We start from the raw sequence: 18,891 nt of genomic DNA on the forward strand, positions 1-18,891 counted from the left end.
CTTTGCCCCACCTCACCCTGACGAGGCCCTCCTGCTTCCCCCAGCTAGTCATGTAGACTGGTAATAGCAAACTCCCTGAAATTCGAGTGGCCTGAGACAACAAAAGTAGATTTCACGCTCATAGGACATGTCCACCATTTCTCCTCATTCCAGCCTTTTCATCTTCAAATTTAGCCTACATTAATGGCACAGAGCAGAAGTTCTTGTTACACAGCAGATAAAGTTTGGATGCTTGTCCCCTCCGAATCTCAGGTTGAAATGTAACCCCCTAGTGTTGGCAGTGAGGCCAGTGAGAGTGCTCGGATCATGAAGGTGGATACTTCATGAATGGCTAAGTGCCATTCCCTTGGTGATAATGAGTTATCCCTCTGAGTTCACGTGCAATCTGGTTGTTTAAAAGTGTATGGCAAGGGCTGGGCATGTCGGCCTATAATCCCAACATTTTGGAAGGCAGAGCCCAGTGGATCACTTGAGGTCAAGAGCTCGAGACCAGCCTAGCCAACAATGGTGAAACTGCGTATCTACAAAAAATAGCCAGGCATGGTGGCAGGCCCCTGTAATCCCAGCTACTTGGGCAGCTGAGGCAGGAGAATGGCTTGAACCTGGAAGGCAGAGGTTGCAGTGAGCTGAGATGGCACCACTGCACTCCAGACTGGGTAACCGAATGAGATTCCACTTCAAAACAAAAAAAAAGTATGTGACATAGGTGACACCTCCGCCCAGTCTCTCTTGCTCATACCCTCACCCTGTGACTCTGCCTGCTCTCCTTTTGCCTTCCACAGTGATTGGAAGCTTCCTGGGGCCTCACCAAAAGCAGATGCTGGAGCCATGCTTGTACAGCCAGCAGAATTGTGAGCCAATTAAACCCCCTTTCTTTATAAATGACCCAGCCTCAGGCATTTCTTTATAGCAATCCAAAAAACAGCCTCACATACCAGCACAACTCTTTCAGGCATGGACTTGACTTCTGTGCCAGTCAGGATAGGCTGGTCCATGCTGCAGTAACAACAAATTTCCAGATTGCAGTAGCTGAGAACACTGCAGGCTTATGCTAATGAATATAGGGCTTCTTTCTGGAGGGATGAAAATGTTTTAAAATTAGAGAGTGGTGACACAACCCTGTGAAAATACTAAAAACCATTGCATTATACACTTAGAGGGATGAACTTTATCTCAATAAATAAGAGGCATGAATTTTATCTCAATAAAGCTATTAAAAGTCAGTCCCGGATTCCTCCTCCCTTATGCCTGGCTGGTGTTGATCACAGGTCCACAGGAGCTTGTTGCTGGAATCAGTCAGGATTTGGGCTGATGCAGCAGCCCCTGTCTCCAGTGCTTCCTGATATCCTGTGAGCTCTGGAGGGCCTTGCACTGGCAACAAGGTGCTCTGACCCGGAAGTGAAACCCATGCTTCACTCACAACTTCCTGCCCAGAATGTATCCTGTGACCCCCCCAACAAAGTACACAGGAAGGATAATCCTGCCAAGGGTCAGATGACAGAGGACTAGCTGGTGGCCACCACCTCCATGAACCCACACACAGCCCCCCAGAGCTGGGGCCTGACCTTCCTTCATCCCCCATGAGAAGGCAAAATTTCTTCTCCGTCATTTTTTACCCTAGGATGAAGGAAAGCTTTCAGAGCAGGTTTAGAAAGAGGAAACTATGAAGATGATCAAGACACAATTTTCAAAGAAAATAACAGAGGACACTATTATAATATGTAGCATAGCAATCTTATATGTAACAACACTCTAATATAAAACATAACAAAGTTTATATAGTAATGGCAACATGACAGGTACAACGCCACCTTGACAGTGAGACAGACAAGCCAGATGTACAAGGAAAATTTCAAGAATGAGTTTAATAGCTGCTGGACCTTCCAACAGATCAAGTGAATGAACGGAGGCCAGAGAAGGCCTGCTTTGCAAGAATGTCCCCTTGAAAGCCCATCAAAAGATGGTGGAGTTAGTTCTGCGATGAGACTTTGTGGCTGTAACAGGCTATCTTTTTCCTTTTGCCCAGAAAGAGAAGAGTGAGAGAGAACTTGGAAAGGAAGCCATGGATGGTACAAAAGAGGAACAAGAAGTCATCTGTGCTGAGGCCAGGGCTGGGGCAGGGCAGTACAGACAGGAGGAGGGGAAGCCAGAGGCTGAAGACCCCTGCCCTTCTAGGGGTGCTTAACATCTGTGGGGATTTGGGAGAATTTTGACTCAGAAAAAGGCTCCAGAAAAGCATAAAGCACGTTGGGGTTTCTCTGTGGCTCAGAGCTGCAGTGTTCTAGTTGCTTCCATAGGCCCAGCCAATGCATTCTTGGATGTGTGTGAATCTAGAATTCTTCATGAATAGACCCTTCAAAGAGGAAGCTTCCTGCTGTCTGCTGAAGTCAGAACATGGCCAGTCTGGAAATGTTGACTCTCACTATCTGTGAATTAGCAGTAGATCCCATGCAAGGATAACTACTTTGCATTTGCAGGCACTAGACTACTATAGCAATATGACACTAAATGGACCAATTCAGTTCAATTCCATAAACATTTGCATCTCCTTGCACTTCAGACTTGAGCGCAACAGTATGAAAGAGAGCATGCATAACCATCCCCACTGGGGACAGAGCATGGGAAGTCAAGGAGGCTCCTGTAGAGAGTCAACAGTTGAGCTGGGATTTAGCAAATGACTATTTCTCCAGTATGAGGTTGGGGTGGTGGTAGGCATGGAGGGTTCTAGGGGAAAGTTCTGGCATGTGAAAAACCACAGAGCCATGACATGCCATGACAGATTTGAGGAATAAATGCAAGTATGAGAGAAGAGCTGGAAGAGATGCAGCTAGAGGGGCAGGCCAGGGCCAGAGTACTAGGGGCTTTGAGTTGGAGTTGACCCAGGAGGTCAGAGGGAGCAGGGGGAGGGAGAGAACATTGGAAGGGGCTGATCAATAGCCCAGGTGAGAGACGAAGGACTGATCCAAAATAGTGATGGGCACTGAAGGGAGCCTGCAGGTTTGAGTACTGAAGAAGTAGAATCCCTAGACCAAGTGACCAGCCAAAGGTAGGGGTGAGGGTGAGGAGAAGGAAGAACATGGAGGAGCCCAAGGAAGGAGAGTGTGTCATGAAGGATGCATACAGCAGAGACCCCGGGTAGATAACATGCAGCAGCTGGTGGCAGTGAGTAGCTGGCAGAGGGGTAAGGAAAGGGAGGGAGGTCTCCTTGTGGGTTATGTGTCCCTGAAAGCTGTTGTTAGGTAAAGACAGAAAGATGAAAGCTAGGGCAGCCAAGGGTCACAGGTGTGTTTTGCTTTTCCTGGGGGTATGATGAGCATGTTTCTGTCCTGGGGAAGATGCCAGTGGAGGGAGATGGAATTTGAAGACAGGGGCTCAGGAGGGAAGAAGGCTAATTAATGGTGCCAGGATGGCCAGGGTCTGAAATGAGCATGGTGGGGTAACCTGGGTGGCATCCAGAACTACGGGCACCTCATCTCCTTGCTTCAGGCCAAATTCACAAGGCTTGGTGTCCAGAGAGTCACAGGTGACAGAATAGAGAACGCAACTGCTTTATGCAATATTTTCATTTGTGTGGAAGTCTTGGCTTCTTAAAATGTTTTTATGCATGATCTCACTTCTTCCTCACAATGATTCTATAAGACAGGCACTAACGTTCCAGTTTGACAGATGAGGAAGCTGAGTTTAGAGAGGGTAGGTAGCAGCCCCAGAGACACAGAGCCTCATCACAGAGTCTTAGAGCCCAGAGGAGGCTGGTGCTGACTCTTCTGTATAGTCTTTTGCTAAACATAGAAATCTAATGTACTGTTTCATCTGACATTGCAAAATATACCCATGATCAGGCCTAAAACATATAGCATCTAATAAACATGCTTCCTAAATGTGCTCCTACGTACCTATGCTGCTCTGGAAATTCTAATGGGTCTTCTCTCCTCTCTCCCCTGGTGCCCTATTGAGAGGACAGTAGGTCTCAACCCTGGGGGCACATTGGAATCTCTTGGGAAACCTTGAAAGAAATATTAAGTCCAGACTGCACACCAGCCTATGGGACCAGAATCTCTGAGGCTGGGACCCAGGCATCAGAAGCTTTCAGGGTATTCAGCTGCTCAGAGAGGACTCAGAAGCCTGAGGCAGAGAAAAAGACAACCCCGAAGGCTCATGGGATAATCCAGGGAGAGGAAGGGGCAGAGGCTGTGCAGATTCAGCGAGTATGGTCAGACACACAGCCCTCCAGCCAGAATGGCAGGAGGAGACGAGGGGACCTGCCTCCCCCTTGTGTAACTCCAGTGTTACCTGCCAGGAAGTGTGTGACTCTCCCAGGTGAGCTGTGGTTCCATCTTCCCAATAGCACCTCCACGGGGAATGCAGGTTTGGGTACATCTCCTAGCAGATGAAGTGACTGAGGCTAAAGACAGGAAACTCCAGCCCCAAGCCTGGCCATCGTTATAGACAGTCAACTAGAAGACAAGACCTCACTCCCAGAGCAGAGCCGCCAGGATAGAGCTGTCTCAGGTTCCTCAGTTGCCAAAGCCTTCCTGCAGCAGGGCATCTGTCAGTGGCCTGACAGTCCCTTTTCTCCCAACAATCTCAAAGCAAACATGGTTTCATGCCTCCCATGGTCTAAATGTTTGTGTCTGTCTCCCCAAAATTCCTATGCTGAAACCTAATTCCCGATGTGATGGTGTTAGGAGGTGGGTGTTTGCACCTCCTTGCACTTCAGACTTGAGAGCAATAGCATGAAAGAGAGAATTTGTAACCCTACTGGGGACAGAGCAGAGGAGTTAGAGGAGGCTCTAACTTTGGGGGGTGATTAGGTCATGAGGGTGGAACTTTCATGAATGGGATTAGTGCCCTTATAATGGGCTGAAGAGACCAGAATTATCCCTTTCCATATGTGAGGGCACAGCTAGAAGGTACCATTCTATGAATCGAGAAACAGGCCCTCACCAGACACCCAGTCTGCCTTGGTATTGGACTTCCCAGCATCCAGAACCATAAACAATCAGTTTCTGTTGTTTATAAGCACCCAATCTGTTTATGGCATTTTATTATAGCTGCCTAAACTGACAAAGACAAAGCTTCCCTGGGGAAGTCCTTGTCACCTGCATTGCTGTGGCCATTTGTCACTTTATGAAACAAGACGCATGGGTTAGTTCTAAGGTAACTCCACACACACTCAAAACCAGTCTTTTGGCTCTAAGAAAGAAGCAGAGGTTTCTTACCTCCTACTGAAAAGTAACACCCTCTCTGGTCTCTCATGAGACAAGGAGCTTCAATTACCCACAAATATTTACCAGGATGCAACTGAGCACCTAAGCAATACCAAGAAGGGATGGCCATCACACCTCAGGGCCCACTGCCCAGCTGGGAAACTATGACATGCACATAAGGAACAGGTAAACTGGATGAAGCCAACCTTAGGTACATTCCGGCTCGTGGGCAAGTTATTTAGTCTCTCTGTACCTCAACATCCTTATCAAAACAATGGGGACATGAAGAGCAGCACCTTATAGGGTAGTGTGAGATCGTATGAATGAATCCATGTAAAGTTCCTAGAATGTAGCTTGAAGACCCCGAGGCTCACTAAGGCTAGTGCTGCTGCTGTTGGGGGTCTTGTGTTGTTGCTGCTCTAGGGAGGGCAGGAGTCTCAGGCCTAGAGCAGTTTGGAGAGTGTTTCTATAGGGAGCTGGCCTTTTAAGAATGAATACAGTTGAGAAGGGAGGCCACTATCCAGGAGGAAGACAGAAAATGAGAAGCCCCAGAGTTGGAATGCGGACATTAATTTACTGTCAGGGAGCCACGAAGTGTGAGGCCCAGCCCCAGCCCCCCCCCACCCCGCTAGAATTCCTGCTGCTGCTGCAGGATAGACCACGTTATTAAAGAAAATACCCCACAGGAACCTAAACCAAACAACTCCTGGCAACATGAGTTCAGGGAACCTTTGGCTCTACCTCCAAGGCAATTGAAAAGAGCTCAAAACAGATTAAAATATGAGATGAATTTTGAAGCCCAGGAAAGAGATAAAATGAATCCTGTGACTGAGGAGCCAATATGATTATTTCATTATTTGGTTAGAAAGTTAAAATGTGCAGGAAATGTCAGATGCTTTACCGAGATGGAGGGAGGTTAGGGACAGCATGGCCATTGGGGGTGTATTCTTTTTAATATTAAAAAACAACTCCACCCTGACTCGGGTTTAATCAGAAAAACCTCATTGATAGGGAAACCTGCCTTTCTGCCAGCCTACGTCGTATCTTTTTAAACATCCCACCCCTCAATCACAAAGCACATCTGTCTTTTTAAAAAAAACTCTCTCCCCTTAATTAAACAAAATCCCACAGCCTCCCAGATGAAGGGTGCCCTCCCACACCCACTCCACCCCTCAGGGCACCAATGATGGCTCAGCCCAAAACCAATCCCACCCAGGAGAAAGACCAGCTACCAGCAGCTTCTCCTACAGCCTTTCCCCACCTTGCTTGCCCATTCATTCTCCTCTGGGGCAATGACCACTCTCACATTTGTTCCTCTCCAGGCCATCTTGTATCCTTGTGTCCCTGTCTTTGTGTCCAACACTTACTTGTCTGCTCAGTTATTAAAAGATTCCTAGATGCCAAAGTGCAGGTTGCAGGGGGTGCTGAAGACACAAAGAATGGAAGGTCAAATCCCTGCCCTCAGAGAGCTGACAGTTCAATAAAGAACACAGATGTACAGCAAGCAAAGGAACAGTGGGTCACAGCAGAGGGACAAGCTGTGGGAGCAAAGAAGGGCTGGCTCACCCATGCAGAGAGAGGATCAGGAAAATCCTCCCACAGGAGGCAGCATGTGGGCCTGACCTTTGAGGGTGAGTGGGCTTGATTATGCAAAGAGTACAGGGGATTCCAGATGGGAGCACAGAATTAAGCAAAGGCTTGTGGCCGGGAAATGTGACCCAAATCCCAGCGACACTGAAGAGACCAGTCTGACTGGCATGAAAAGGACATATAGGAGGTGAGGAGGAAAGCTAATGAGAAAGGCTGAAGTCAGATTGATGAGGCTTTTGCATTTTAATTTTTAAAATAAGTAACATGTTAAATGGTTCAAATTCAAAAGATACAAAGGGATACAGTGAAAAGTCACCCTGCCATCCCTGTCCCCCAGCTTTCCTATTTCCAATGTTACTCATTTCTTGCATATCTTTCCAGAGATACTGCATGCAAACACAAGTAAATACATACCTCTTTTACTTTGTGTGCACAAATGGTACCATACCATACACATAATACATTGTTCTGCCTTTTTCCATGGAATTACAGAAATTATAAACCCATAGTTTTCAAAATGGAGCATGCATCAGAATTACCCGGCCAGCTTACTAAACACAGTTTGCTGGGCCCCACACCAAAGTCTCTGATTCAGCAGAGGTAGAGTGGGGCCTGAGAATGTGTATTCTCAACAAGTTCCCATGTGATGCTGGTATTGCTGGTCCAGGAATCACCCTTTGAGAACCCTGATATACATCATGCTACATGGATTTACAAGGAGCCACAGTTACTCATCTTCACGGCTGTGTAGTAGTCCATCGTTTGCATATACAGTGATATGTTTAGTCTGTCTCTACCATTTCGGTTGTTTTCAATCTTTTACTGTTTCAAGCAGTTCTGCAGGGATTATACTGGTGCATTCATTATTCCAACTCATGTGGAAGTAGAGATCTGGGATAAAGGCTGGATCAAAGAGTATGTGCACTAGCAATTTTGACAGATACTGCCAGATAGCTCTTGGGGGGAGCCTAATGCTAACATAGGACTTTTGAATTTTAAGTAATACAGGGTTTTGAGCAGAAAACTGGTAAGGACAAGGATATGCTTTATGAACATTAATCTAGCTCCAGGTGACGTGTGAACTAGAGTGAGGAGAGCCTACGGAGCAGAAACCCCATAGAAGACAAACAATAAGAGGCCTTTGAATCCTACATCCTGGGGGACATACCTTTGAGAAACTGCATCCTTTGAATGTGAGTGGGACCTGTGAATGACTTCCAATACAATATAGCAAAGGTAATGGGATGTCACTCTGTGATTATGTCATGTTATATAAGACTCTGTCTGGCTAGTAGACTGGCACTAGAGACTCTCTTTCTCCCTTTCTGGCTTTGAGAAGCAAGCTGCCATGAATCCTACAGCCAAAGGAGCTGAATGTCACCAATAACCATGAGAATAGAAAAGTGGACCTTTCCCCAGTTGAGCCTCTAGATGAGAACCCAGCCCAGGTTGACACTTAGATCACAGTCTTATGAGGAATCCTAAAGCACAGGACCCAACTATGCCATGCTGGGACTCCTAGCCCACAGAAAAAAAAAAAACTTCATGAGATAACAAATGTGTTAGTTTAAGCAGCTACATCTGTGGTGATTTGTTAGGCAGCCACGGATAACAAAAACAAACACTTAGGAGAGTGCTCAAAAACTAGGCCATAATAGTGAAAGCCTGACGTGAACAGGGGCAGAAGAGGGTAACAGGGATAAGGGAGAAGATGTAGGAGATATTTCAGTAGAGAACAGGTCCTGCAGGTTCATGGAGGAGTAGACAGGGGCTTCCTATTATCAGGGGCAAGACTGTTGGCCAATGTCCCTGAAACAGGTTCAATACATTTTCATAAGATTACATCACACAGCAGTCTAAAAGGTGGAGAAACTGATATTCTTCCACCTTGTTCCTCTTTAAAAGTGTACCTTCCCTTGTAGATGGTTCTGAGATTACCTTGGTGCAGCCTACCCAGGCCACCAGCTGCTGTCTGCAGTTTGCTGACAAGGCAGATTAGCACCCACATAGAGAAGACTCATAATAAATCAAGGTGATATTTCAAACCAGTGGGGAAGAGATAGACTTTTCAACTAACTGTGTTGAGACAACTCAGGAATTACCTGAAAAAAGTTTGGATGACATGTATCAAAGACCTAAACGAAAAAGGAAACTATAGAAATAACTAGAAGAAAAATGTGAGCGAATATATGTAATATTCAAGTAGGAAGGACGTTCAAAGCATAACCAAAGCCCACATATCCTTTTTTTAAACAATGAGCTACATCTGAGTTCAATAATTTTAAAATATACAACACTGGAAAATAAGATAAAGCCAAAAGATAAATGACAAAAATAGGAAAAAATATTTGCAACATACATGGCAGCCAGTGGACTAATTTCCTTGCTATGTAAATACTGTGCATGTACAAACATGTACTAGTCCATAAGAAAGGCCAGCAACCCAAAAGGGAAATGTAAAATAAAGAAGAAATTGTCCATCTACAAAACAGGAAACATAAATGCATTTTCAACATTTGAAATTGTGCTCATGCTCACACAATACAGGACATTAAAACTACAAGGAGATCCAGTTTTTCATATATCAGGTTGGCAAACATCAATAAATTTAAGTGCTTTCTAAACCAGCGAGTATATAACAATTCTTATCTGTGGCTGGTGGAGTTTAAATCAGTGCCACTACCAACTACGTGAAAGGGGACACACACATATTCATGTGCATGCTGACATGTGAATATACACATGAACTCTCTTGAGAAGGACACAGAGCACTGGTGACAGAAACTGCCTCTGCTAAAGGAACCGTGTGACTACTGCCCCTGCACAGGAGTGGAAAGGACATTTTTCACTGCTATGTCCCTTTTGTACTATTTAAATTTTTCCCAGTGTATTTATGATGTCTTCAGCAATTTTAAAAAATAATAAAGAAAAGGAAGTAGGGAGGGCTTCCCCTTCTGGGAAGATGGAGTAGACATGCTTTCCCCTGTTCTCCCCAAGTACAAAATAAATAAACATATATAGAGGGATGTGATACAAAAACACGAACATAAGAACATTCTAAAAGGTAACGAGAAGAAGGCTACTGGCTAGGGATTGTGTGACCTGGGGCAGGGACTGCAGGATGGTGAGTTTCCTGAGTCTTCTTTTGGCCTCATTTATCCCAGGTTTGGAGCTGAAGAAGTCAGCAACCTAGAAATATAAATGGGCACAGATAAGAAAAACCCTAATAAAAGCCTGCTCTCTCCAGCCAAATAACTAGGAAAGAGGCAGCCTAAAAAGACAAAACTGTTAGACAATAACTCTTCTGTCCAGCTAAACACCCCAGGAAAAACTGCAGCCCACCCTCTCCATGCCAGCAAAGGTCAAATGGGGAGCCTAGACCTCCACTCCAATCCAGCACTCCCTGCTGGGCTGGTGTCAGAGGAGGCCTAATAGAGTCAGGATGTTCACTGCCACTCAGCAGTAAGGAGACCACCCCAACCCCATGTGGTGTCAGTGGAGATCACAGGAGGAGTGGTAATGAAGGACTCCAATTCCTTTAAGGAAGGTATCCTTGGAGGGAGACTAGGAAACCTAGACTTCAACCCTCACCTGGCAGTAATAACACAGTGCCCCCAGCCTCCTGCTGGAGAAAAAAAAAGAAACAGCTAAAATAGAAGGTTTAAGTACAGTCCACAGCCTCAAAACATAATACCAAAAATGTCCAGGTTTCAGTAAAAAATTACTTATCATACCAAGAACCAGGGAGATCCCAGACTGAATGAGCAGAGGCAATCAATAGGTACCAACTCCAATATGACAGACATGTTAAAATTATCTGACAAAGATATTAAAGTAGCCACCACAAAAAATGCTTAAGCCAGAAACCCCGAACATGTTGAAACAAATGAAAAGGAAGAAAGCCTAGTAGAAAAAAAAAATCAAATATAAAGAAGAACCACATGGAAACTTTAGAACTTACACAATGCAATAACCAAAACATAAAACTCAACTCAATGAGGAGCTCAATAGCTAAATAGAGGAGACAGAGGAAAGAATCAGTAACTGATAGATAGAAAAACAAAAGTTACCCAATCTGAAAAAACAAAAACAAAAAAACAGAAATAGACTAGGGGAAATAAAAGCCTCAGGGACTTGTGGTACTATAACAAAAGTTCTAACATTTCTGTCACTGGGGTCTCAAAAAAAGGAGAAAAAGGGTGAAGTTGAAAAGGTGCTCAATAGTGGAAAACCTCCATATTTGGAAAAAGATATAAACCTACAGATTCAAGAAGCTGAGAAAATTTCAAACAGTACAAACTCAAAGAAATCCCATGCCAAGAAATATCACAGTCAAACTTCTGAAAATTAAAGACAAAAAGTCTTGAAAACATTCAGAGAGAAATAAAATCTTAGCTATTAGGGGAAAGACAATTAGGAGGGCAGCAGGTTTCTCCTCAGAAACCATGGAGATGAAAAGGAAGTAGCACAACAGTTTTCAAGTGTGAAAAGACAGAAAAGAATTATCCACTCAGGATCCTATTTCCAATGAAAAGACCCTTCAGGAATGAAGAGGAAATCAAGTTATTCTGAAAAGAAGGAAAGCTAAGAGAATTTGTCACCAACAGACTCACTTCCCTCCCCATCCCCTGGAGAAAAATGGCTAAAGTAAGGTCTTTAAACCTAAGGTAAGATAAAAGAAGTAACCTTAGGACAACAGGAAGGAAGAAGCACAGTAAGCAGAAGCACAGGCAAGTACAATAGACTTTATTTGTCCTCTTGAGTTTCTAAATTATATTTGGCAGTTGAAGCAAAAATCATAATATTGTCTGATGTCATTCTAAACGTATGTAAAATATACATAAAAGACAATTACATAAATGGGGGAGGGTAAAGAAATGTAAGAGGCAGTAAAGTTTCTACATTTACTCAAGTTGTAAAATCATGACACCAGTACACTATGATAATGTACACATAATGTAATATGTAGAGTATCTACTAAAAAACTATACAAAAATAAACTAAAAAATATATACATAAATCAAAGTGAAATTCTAAAAAATGCTTAAGTAACCCACAAAAGGCAAGAAAAAGGAAACAAATTAAAGACAGAGAAAATAGATAACAAAAAATTAAATTGATACCTAACATATCAATAATTACAGTATATGTAAATAATCTAAAGATACCAGTTAAAAAACATGACTCTATAGAAAATTCACTTCAAAAATAACAATATAGGCAGGTTACAAGTGAAAAGATGAAAAAACAACCGTATGTCATGCAAACATTAAAAGAAAATAGAAGTGAGAAGATAAATGAGATAATTTAGACTTATGAGAGACAGAGAGGGATATTACATAATGATAAAAATCTCAATCCACTAAGAATATATAGCAATTGTAAATGTATATGTACTAAACAACAGAGTTGCAAAATATGTGAAGCAAAACCCAATAGAGCTAAAGAGAAAAATGCACAAATCCACAACTGTATGTTCAGATTTCAATACTACACTCACAACAGTTAATAAAACAACGAGGCAATCAGCAAGCATACAGAATAACCCAACAACACCATCAACCAATAGAATCTAATCAACATTTATAGAACACTCAACCCAACAACAGCAGAATACGCATTATTCTCAGGTGGCCCCAGGATGTCTACCAAGACTGATCATACCCTGGGCCATAAAACAAACCTCAACAAATTGAAAAAAATTAAAATTACACAGTGTGTTCTCAGACTTCAATGGAATGAATCAACTGGAAATCAATAATAGCAAGATAATAGGAAAACTTCCAAATACTTAGAACCAAAGCAAAATACTTCTGAACAATCCACGGGCCAAAGAGGAATCCAGATGTCCTTCAACAGGTGAATGGTTAAACAAACTATGGACCTACATACTATGGAATATTACTTAGCAATAAAAAAGAACTATTGATACATGTATCAACCTGGACAAATCTTCAGGGAATTAAGCTGAGTGAAGAAAATCCAATCTGAAAGAATTACATATGTATTACATGATTCCATTTATTTATAACATTCTTGAGATGACAAAATTATAGAAATGAAGAACAGGTTTACAGGGTAAAGCAGGGAATGAAGGCAAGAGGGGAATAGGTAGCTATAAAAGGGCAACAGGAAAGAATCCTTGTAGTGATAAAAATGTTCTTCATCACCGGGCGCAGTGGCTTAAGCCTGTAATCCCAGCACTTTGGGAGGCCGAGGCAGGTGGATCACGAGGTCAAGAGATTGAGACCATCCTGGTCAACATGGTGAAACCCCGTCTCTACTAAAAATACAAAAAATTAACTGGGCATGATGGCGCGTGCCTGTAATCCCAGCTACTCAGGAGGCTGAGGCAGGAGAATTGCCTGAACCCAGGAGGCAGAGGTTGAGATGAGGCAAGATCATGCCATTGCACTCCAGCCTGGGTAACAAGAGCGAAACTCAGTCTCAAAAAAAAAAAATGTTCTTCATCTTGGCAATATTCACGTCAATATCCTGGGTGTGATATTGTACTATAGCTGCACAAGATATTGCATTGGGAGAAACTGGGTTAAAAGTACACAAGATCCCTCTGTATTATTTTTTTACAACTGCATGCAAATCTACAATTACTGCAAAATAATAATCTTAATTTAAAAAAGTAAAGAATCCCTCCCAGAAGATGTGTTGATCAAGGTAACAAGGTAATACTGCCAAAACACACACACTCACGCCCTCCGAGGTCCTTCAGCAGTCACCATACACATTTGCACCGATTTTTAAGTCTGTTGTGATTTTTCTGTTTCTCTTTGGAGAGACCTCATCTAGTTTCCTGTAAGGTCAGAGAAAGCACCTTTGAGATCTTTCACTTGGCCTCTTCAGTATCTTCCACATTGTGGCTCAGCAACAATCACTGAATTTGTAAAAGAAACCCAAAACCCACTAAGGAGAGAAAAGCAAGCACAAGGCAGGAGGAGATTCAAGATGCATTTGTGGAAGGACACAAAGCCCCTGAAAGTAAGTGTACAAAACGGTAGGTGTGTGATACGTGGTTCTGTGTATGTCTCAAGTTTTTCTGGAGAGAAAGTATGTGGCTTTCACTTATCTCTCAAGAGGGTTCATTTCCTAAAGAGGGGAGAGGAAGAGGCCTACACTTGATACTCAAAACCTATAGTTTCTGCAGCCCCAGGAACAACTGACCAGCTTCATCAAGCTGCAGGCCACCTTCTAGAAACTCCTCATAAGGCTCCTGGTGCTCCTGTCCCCAGCTGAAAAAATACTGCTCTGAAGACTGCTGGGCCCTCATCATATTTTGTTTCTAACCTGTGGAACTGGAAATGTCAGGGCTGGAAACTAGCTTGAAGATCATCTCATTTAAAATGCCTATGCCCACACAACTTATAGAAGAAGAAACTGAGGCCCGGGGACACAGGATGACTTCCCACGATCAGTCAGACAGTTAGCAAAATTTAAACCAGAGCTCAGATCTCATCCTCCTGGCTGCTGGTTTGGGGACATTTGTCCCTTAGCCTGACATAAGAGCCCAACACTGGGCAGGATTACCAGGAAGGGGGCAGGAGCTGGGCAGGAGCACTTCCACACCACATGATTGCCAGGGGAAGAGCTCAGTTAGAGCAGGGCCAGGCACCAGATTAAAATAGGACAGATATGCAGACATTAATGAGCAAAAGGTTTCCCTGAAACTGCCGGGCAGTATTTCTGATGTGGCAGCTTTCATCATTTCTAAGAGACGCAAATAGGTGATAGTGAATGTTAGACACCCTACAGAGATTTCACTACCCTGGAAGATAGGCTATTAATTGCCGCTGTTTCCCAGAGAGGTTTCTGTCCTGCCCCCAGCATCCATGGCTGCAACCACCAACTGATCACTCACACCACATATGTTAACCAAGGACCTACTGAGTGCCAGGGCATGGAAGCCAGGAGACACGGTCCCTCCTGAACTCTAAAGATGCCAGTAACATCTACCTGCAGCTCTGCCCAGGTGCACCGACAGCCCTGTGTCTGACCACCTACTGGACACACTGACCCTTCACCAACCTTCCCTCACCCAGGGCTATTCCCTCCCTCACTGCCATCTCAAGCTATGGCTTCTCCAAAGCCCCAGTGCTCACCTGGCTGCAGTCTGAAGAGAATTTTGGAGCCTGAAGAACCCTCACTGGACAATAGGAAGAGCCTCTGCCTGGCCTCTCTGCCTCCATGCTTGAAGCCCTCTAATTCATTCTACACTGCACTGACACAGGAACATCCCAAATCACACATCAGATCATTTATTTTTCTGACTAAAACCTAAAGTCAGTGTCAACAAGTGTGCATGTGCCTCCTGACGTTTCCTAGCCTCCTCTGTGGTTAGGCAGGGCCATGTGACCAGTTCTGGCCAATAGGCTATGAGTGGAACTGTGTCACTTCCAGGCTGAGGAAGTTAAGAGCTGAAGTGCCTTCTCCATCTTTCTCTTTCCCTGCCACTGTGACTCTAGAGGTCTCATCAGACCTCACAGAAGTAAAATTAAACATTAACGGGGATTAAGCTGTTAAAATGTTAGGAGCTGCTTACTGGACACTTAGCACTGATTGACTAACAAAACTTTACAGTGGCACCCCACTGCCCTCAGGATATGAGAAGCACCAAACTCCTCAACATGGCCATGGTCAAGGCCGTTAACGATCTGCCCCAGCCCCCTCTCTGGCCTGTCTCCTGGCCGTTTCGCTTCCTTAAATACACCCTGTCAATAATCATGATTTGATCCTATAGGCAGGTCCTGGAGGCACCATGCCCCATCCCACCTGAGAGGTCCCCTCTACATGGAATGCCTTTACCTCTCCCTACTGCCATCTCATCTATGTGTTTGGCAAACTCCCAATCGTTCTTCAATACCCAGCTCACATGTCTCCACCTCCCACCCTTCCTGGACATGCTGGGGCCTTTCCTCCTGACCACAGGCACCAAGAGCTCCAAGAGATTCCTTCACACTGCATTGTAGCTTATTTGTTTTACTTTTTGTGTTACCCACTGAGTTGTAAATTTTGCACAAGCAAGGACAGTGTTTTCCTCCTCTTTATGTCCCCAAATCCTATGATATCATTTGGATATTTGTCCCCAACTAAATCTCATCCCCAGGCGGAAGGTGGGACCTCGTGGGAAGTTTTTGATCACAGGGGCAGATCCCTCACGGCTTGGTACTATCTTTGTGATAGTGAGTTCTCATAAGATCTGGTCATTTAAAAGTGACCCCTCTTCCTCCTGTTTTTGCCATGTGATGTTCCTACTCCTCCTTTACCTTCCGCCGTGATGGCAAACTTCCTGAGGCTTCACCAGAAGCTGAGCAGAGGCCAGCACCATGCTTCCTGTAAAGCCCGAAAAACCATAAGCTAATTAAACCTCTTTTCTTGATAAATTACCCAGTCTCAGGTATTTTAGGAGTTTAGAGGGTCCAGGGCAGAATGATATAGTTTGGATATTTGTCCCTGCCCAAATCTCATGTTGAATTGCAATCCCCACACTGGAGGATGGGCCTGGTGGGAGGTGTTTGGATCATGAGGCAAGTCCCTCATGAATGGCTTAGACCATCCCCTTGCTGGTAAGTGAGCTCTCACTCTGAGTCCACATGCGATCTGGTCATTTAAAACTCTCTCTCTTGCCCCTGTTCTCGCTATGTGAAGTGCCTGCTCCCACTTCGCCTTCCACCAGGAGTAAAAGCTTCCTGAGGCCTCCCAGAAGCAGATTCTGGTGCCATGCTTCCTGTACAGCCGAAGAACCATGAGCCAATTAAACCTCTTTTCTTACAACTTACCCAGTGTCAGGTATTTCTTTATAGAAATGCAAGCATGGCCTCATACAGCCCACCTCAGTGTCCAGTTCTTAGAGGCCATCAGAGGATGTTTATGATCACACAAATAGAGCCCACTTTCTGGAGAAGGCCACCTCTTCTGGAAGGAGAGAGGCAGTCAAGTTGCAGGATCTCTCCACAAAAGGAGGAGGCTTCAGGGGAGGAACAAAATGATCCATCATTCCACTGGGCTCTAGAAAATGCTTTATTCTGATCTGGCCAGCTCTGTCTGCCATGGGCTCTGTGTTCCTGGGTGAGGCAGTTCCTTCTTCGTCATCTCCGGGGTCCCTCCCAGCACCGAGTGGTGCAGCTTTGAGCGCTGGCAAGGCTGCCTCTGCCGTTTTCCCTGCTTCTCTTTTGGTCCCTCTCTTCCTCAGAAAACTCCACTTAAGAGTTCCTGGCTCATTTCCACTGAGCCTCTTATCTGTTTAACCAAGATCTGATAAGGTGTACACCAGTCTGATAATACCCTTCCTTGGGTATTTTACCTTAATACAGGGCCACTAAGACTCCATGGACTGGTGCCAATGGGGGGTTTTAGCCAACAAACAGGCAGTGGGACAGACATCTGGTCAGTGGTGAGGGGTTCTCTGGAGACATGCCTTCCCTGTACCTACCTCTCCCACCACCCATCACATAGGAGACACAAGAACTGTGAGGACAGCTAGAACTCAACAGGCAGCAGGCAGGGTGCTGGCCTGGAAGAGAGTTCATACTGGCAGAATATCCTGAGGGTAGGACCCAAGCTCTTCATTCCTCATTCCACGGTTTCTTTTATCTGGTATTTCTGGGCAAGACAATGAGCAGGCAGACTGGAAAGTTACAGGACAGCTTTGCCAATCCCTGCCAAAAATGCAGCAACACAAGCTGGAAGGAAGCTAGAAGGAGACTCTAGCCTCTCTTTAATTTCCTCTTCTGTTTTGCTGTGTGCACTCCCCCCACCCACCCTACTTACAGTCTTTTGTGCCCTTGGGCACAACTGCAAAGCAGAGCTACTTCCCAACCCAGATGTAGGGGAAACCCACCCACAGTCTCTCCTGCCTGGTGTGCTGGCCACATTTGGCAAAGCTCTGGCTCTCCCTTGGGCAGCAAGGACACTTGGAAGCATGAGCTCAACCAGGAAATTCAATTCCCAGGCTGAGCTAGATATACAGTGGGAAGAAAAGCTGGGTGGGTCTCTCCCTCTAGCAACACTGGGAAGCTGGTGGGTGGAAGAGAACCTTCCAGTTCCCTGCCTCCTCAAGAGAAGAGAGCTTTCAGAAGGCTGCCATGACCAAGTCCTTTCTGGGCAGCTTCTGGATGTAGTTCTCCATGTTCTGTGTGTGTACACATGCATACACACAGCAATTGCAGGTAGGAGTGGCAGAGAAAAAGTGAGATTGGGTTGAAATGCCGTCTCTGTCTGGGTAATATTTAACCACACTGACCCTCAACTTCCTCCTCTGCAAACTGGAGATAATTTACAGAACTGTGGTGAGAATTAAATAAGACAAAGCTCCTGCTGTGAGATTTGCATGGAGAGGGCACTCCATAAACGTGAATTCCCAGATCCTGGCAAGCAGTTGTCATTTGAAAATGACACACTAGGAACCTGAAGACTTGGCTTCTGGTCCCAATTCTGCCATCGACTACTAGCTTGGAGACCTTAGGCAAGTCATCTACCCTCTGTGTTTTTCTGCCTCCTGGTCTTTAAGAGCAGTGCTTCTCAAAGGGCAGTGTGCATCAGAATTGCCTGGAAGGCTTGTAAAACACAGATAGCCAAAGTTTCTGATTCAGCAGTTCTGGGGTGGGACTGGAGAATATGCATTTCTCACCAGCTCCCAGGTGATGTGGATGCTGCTGGTCCTGGGACCATACTTTGAGAAGCAGAGGCAATCTAAGAACTCTTTCCAGTTCTAACGGTTTAATAAGTATTTTAAATGAATCCATATTGAGTTTTGTGACTGATACTTTTTTGATGTGCTCTTCTTAATGGCTATTTGCTTTTTAAAGAGAATAGTATCTTAACCTAATGCAATCATCCACTTCTAAGTTGGGCAAAAAAGAGCCCTAGAGTCTGCAACAGAAAAGATGATTCAGAAGGAAGAGTTTTTGGGCCTCTCCAGCCGCGCTGTGTAGATACTCTCTAAAAAGCAGATCATTTGAAAAACCAGCTTCCCACGTGACTCAGCTGCAGTTGGTTAATTACCATTTTGGGGCACACTGTCTGAGGCCAAGGGAAGGCCCCTGGTTGCCTAAAATCAGCCCATGTCCAGGCCCTATTGCTG

General features: G+C 44.7%; 1 protein-coding gene across 22 annotated transcripts in view; it reads right to left on the reverse strand.

Moving 5' to 3' along the window:
• The window catches only part of ZBTB7C (zinc finger and BTB domain containing 7C), a 388,369-nt gene that overhangs the window by 337,034 nt on the left and 32,444 nt on the right, over window positions 1-18,891 (reverse strand). For 2 of the 22 annotated variants that reach the window (XM_078346939.1, XM_035270991.3), the window contains exon 2: window positions 936-1,073. The exons of the other annotated variants lie outside the window; for them this stretch is intronic. The gene's annotated coding sequence lies outside the window, so the exon portion shown is untranslated. The remainder of the gene's footprint in view (window positions 1-935; window positions 1,074-18,891) is intronic. 22 annotated transcript variants of the gene reach the window in all.

Source organism: Callithrix jacchus, chromosome 13 (assembly GCF_049354715.1).
Source record: "Callithrix jacchus isolate 240 chromosome 13, calJac240_pri, whole genome shotgun sequence".
NCBI classification, from domain to species: Eukaryota; Metazoa; Chordata; class Mammalia; order Primates; family Cebidae; genus Callithrix; species Callithrix jacchus.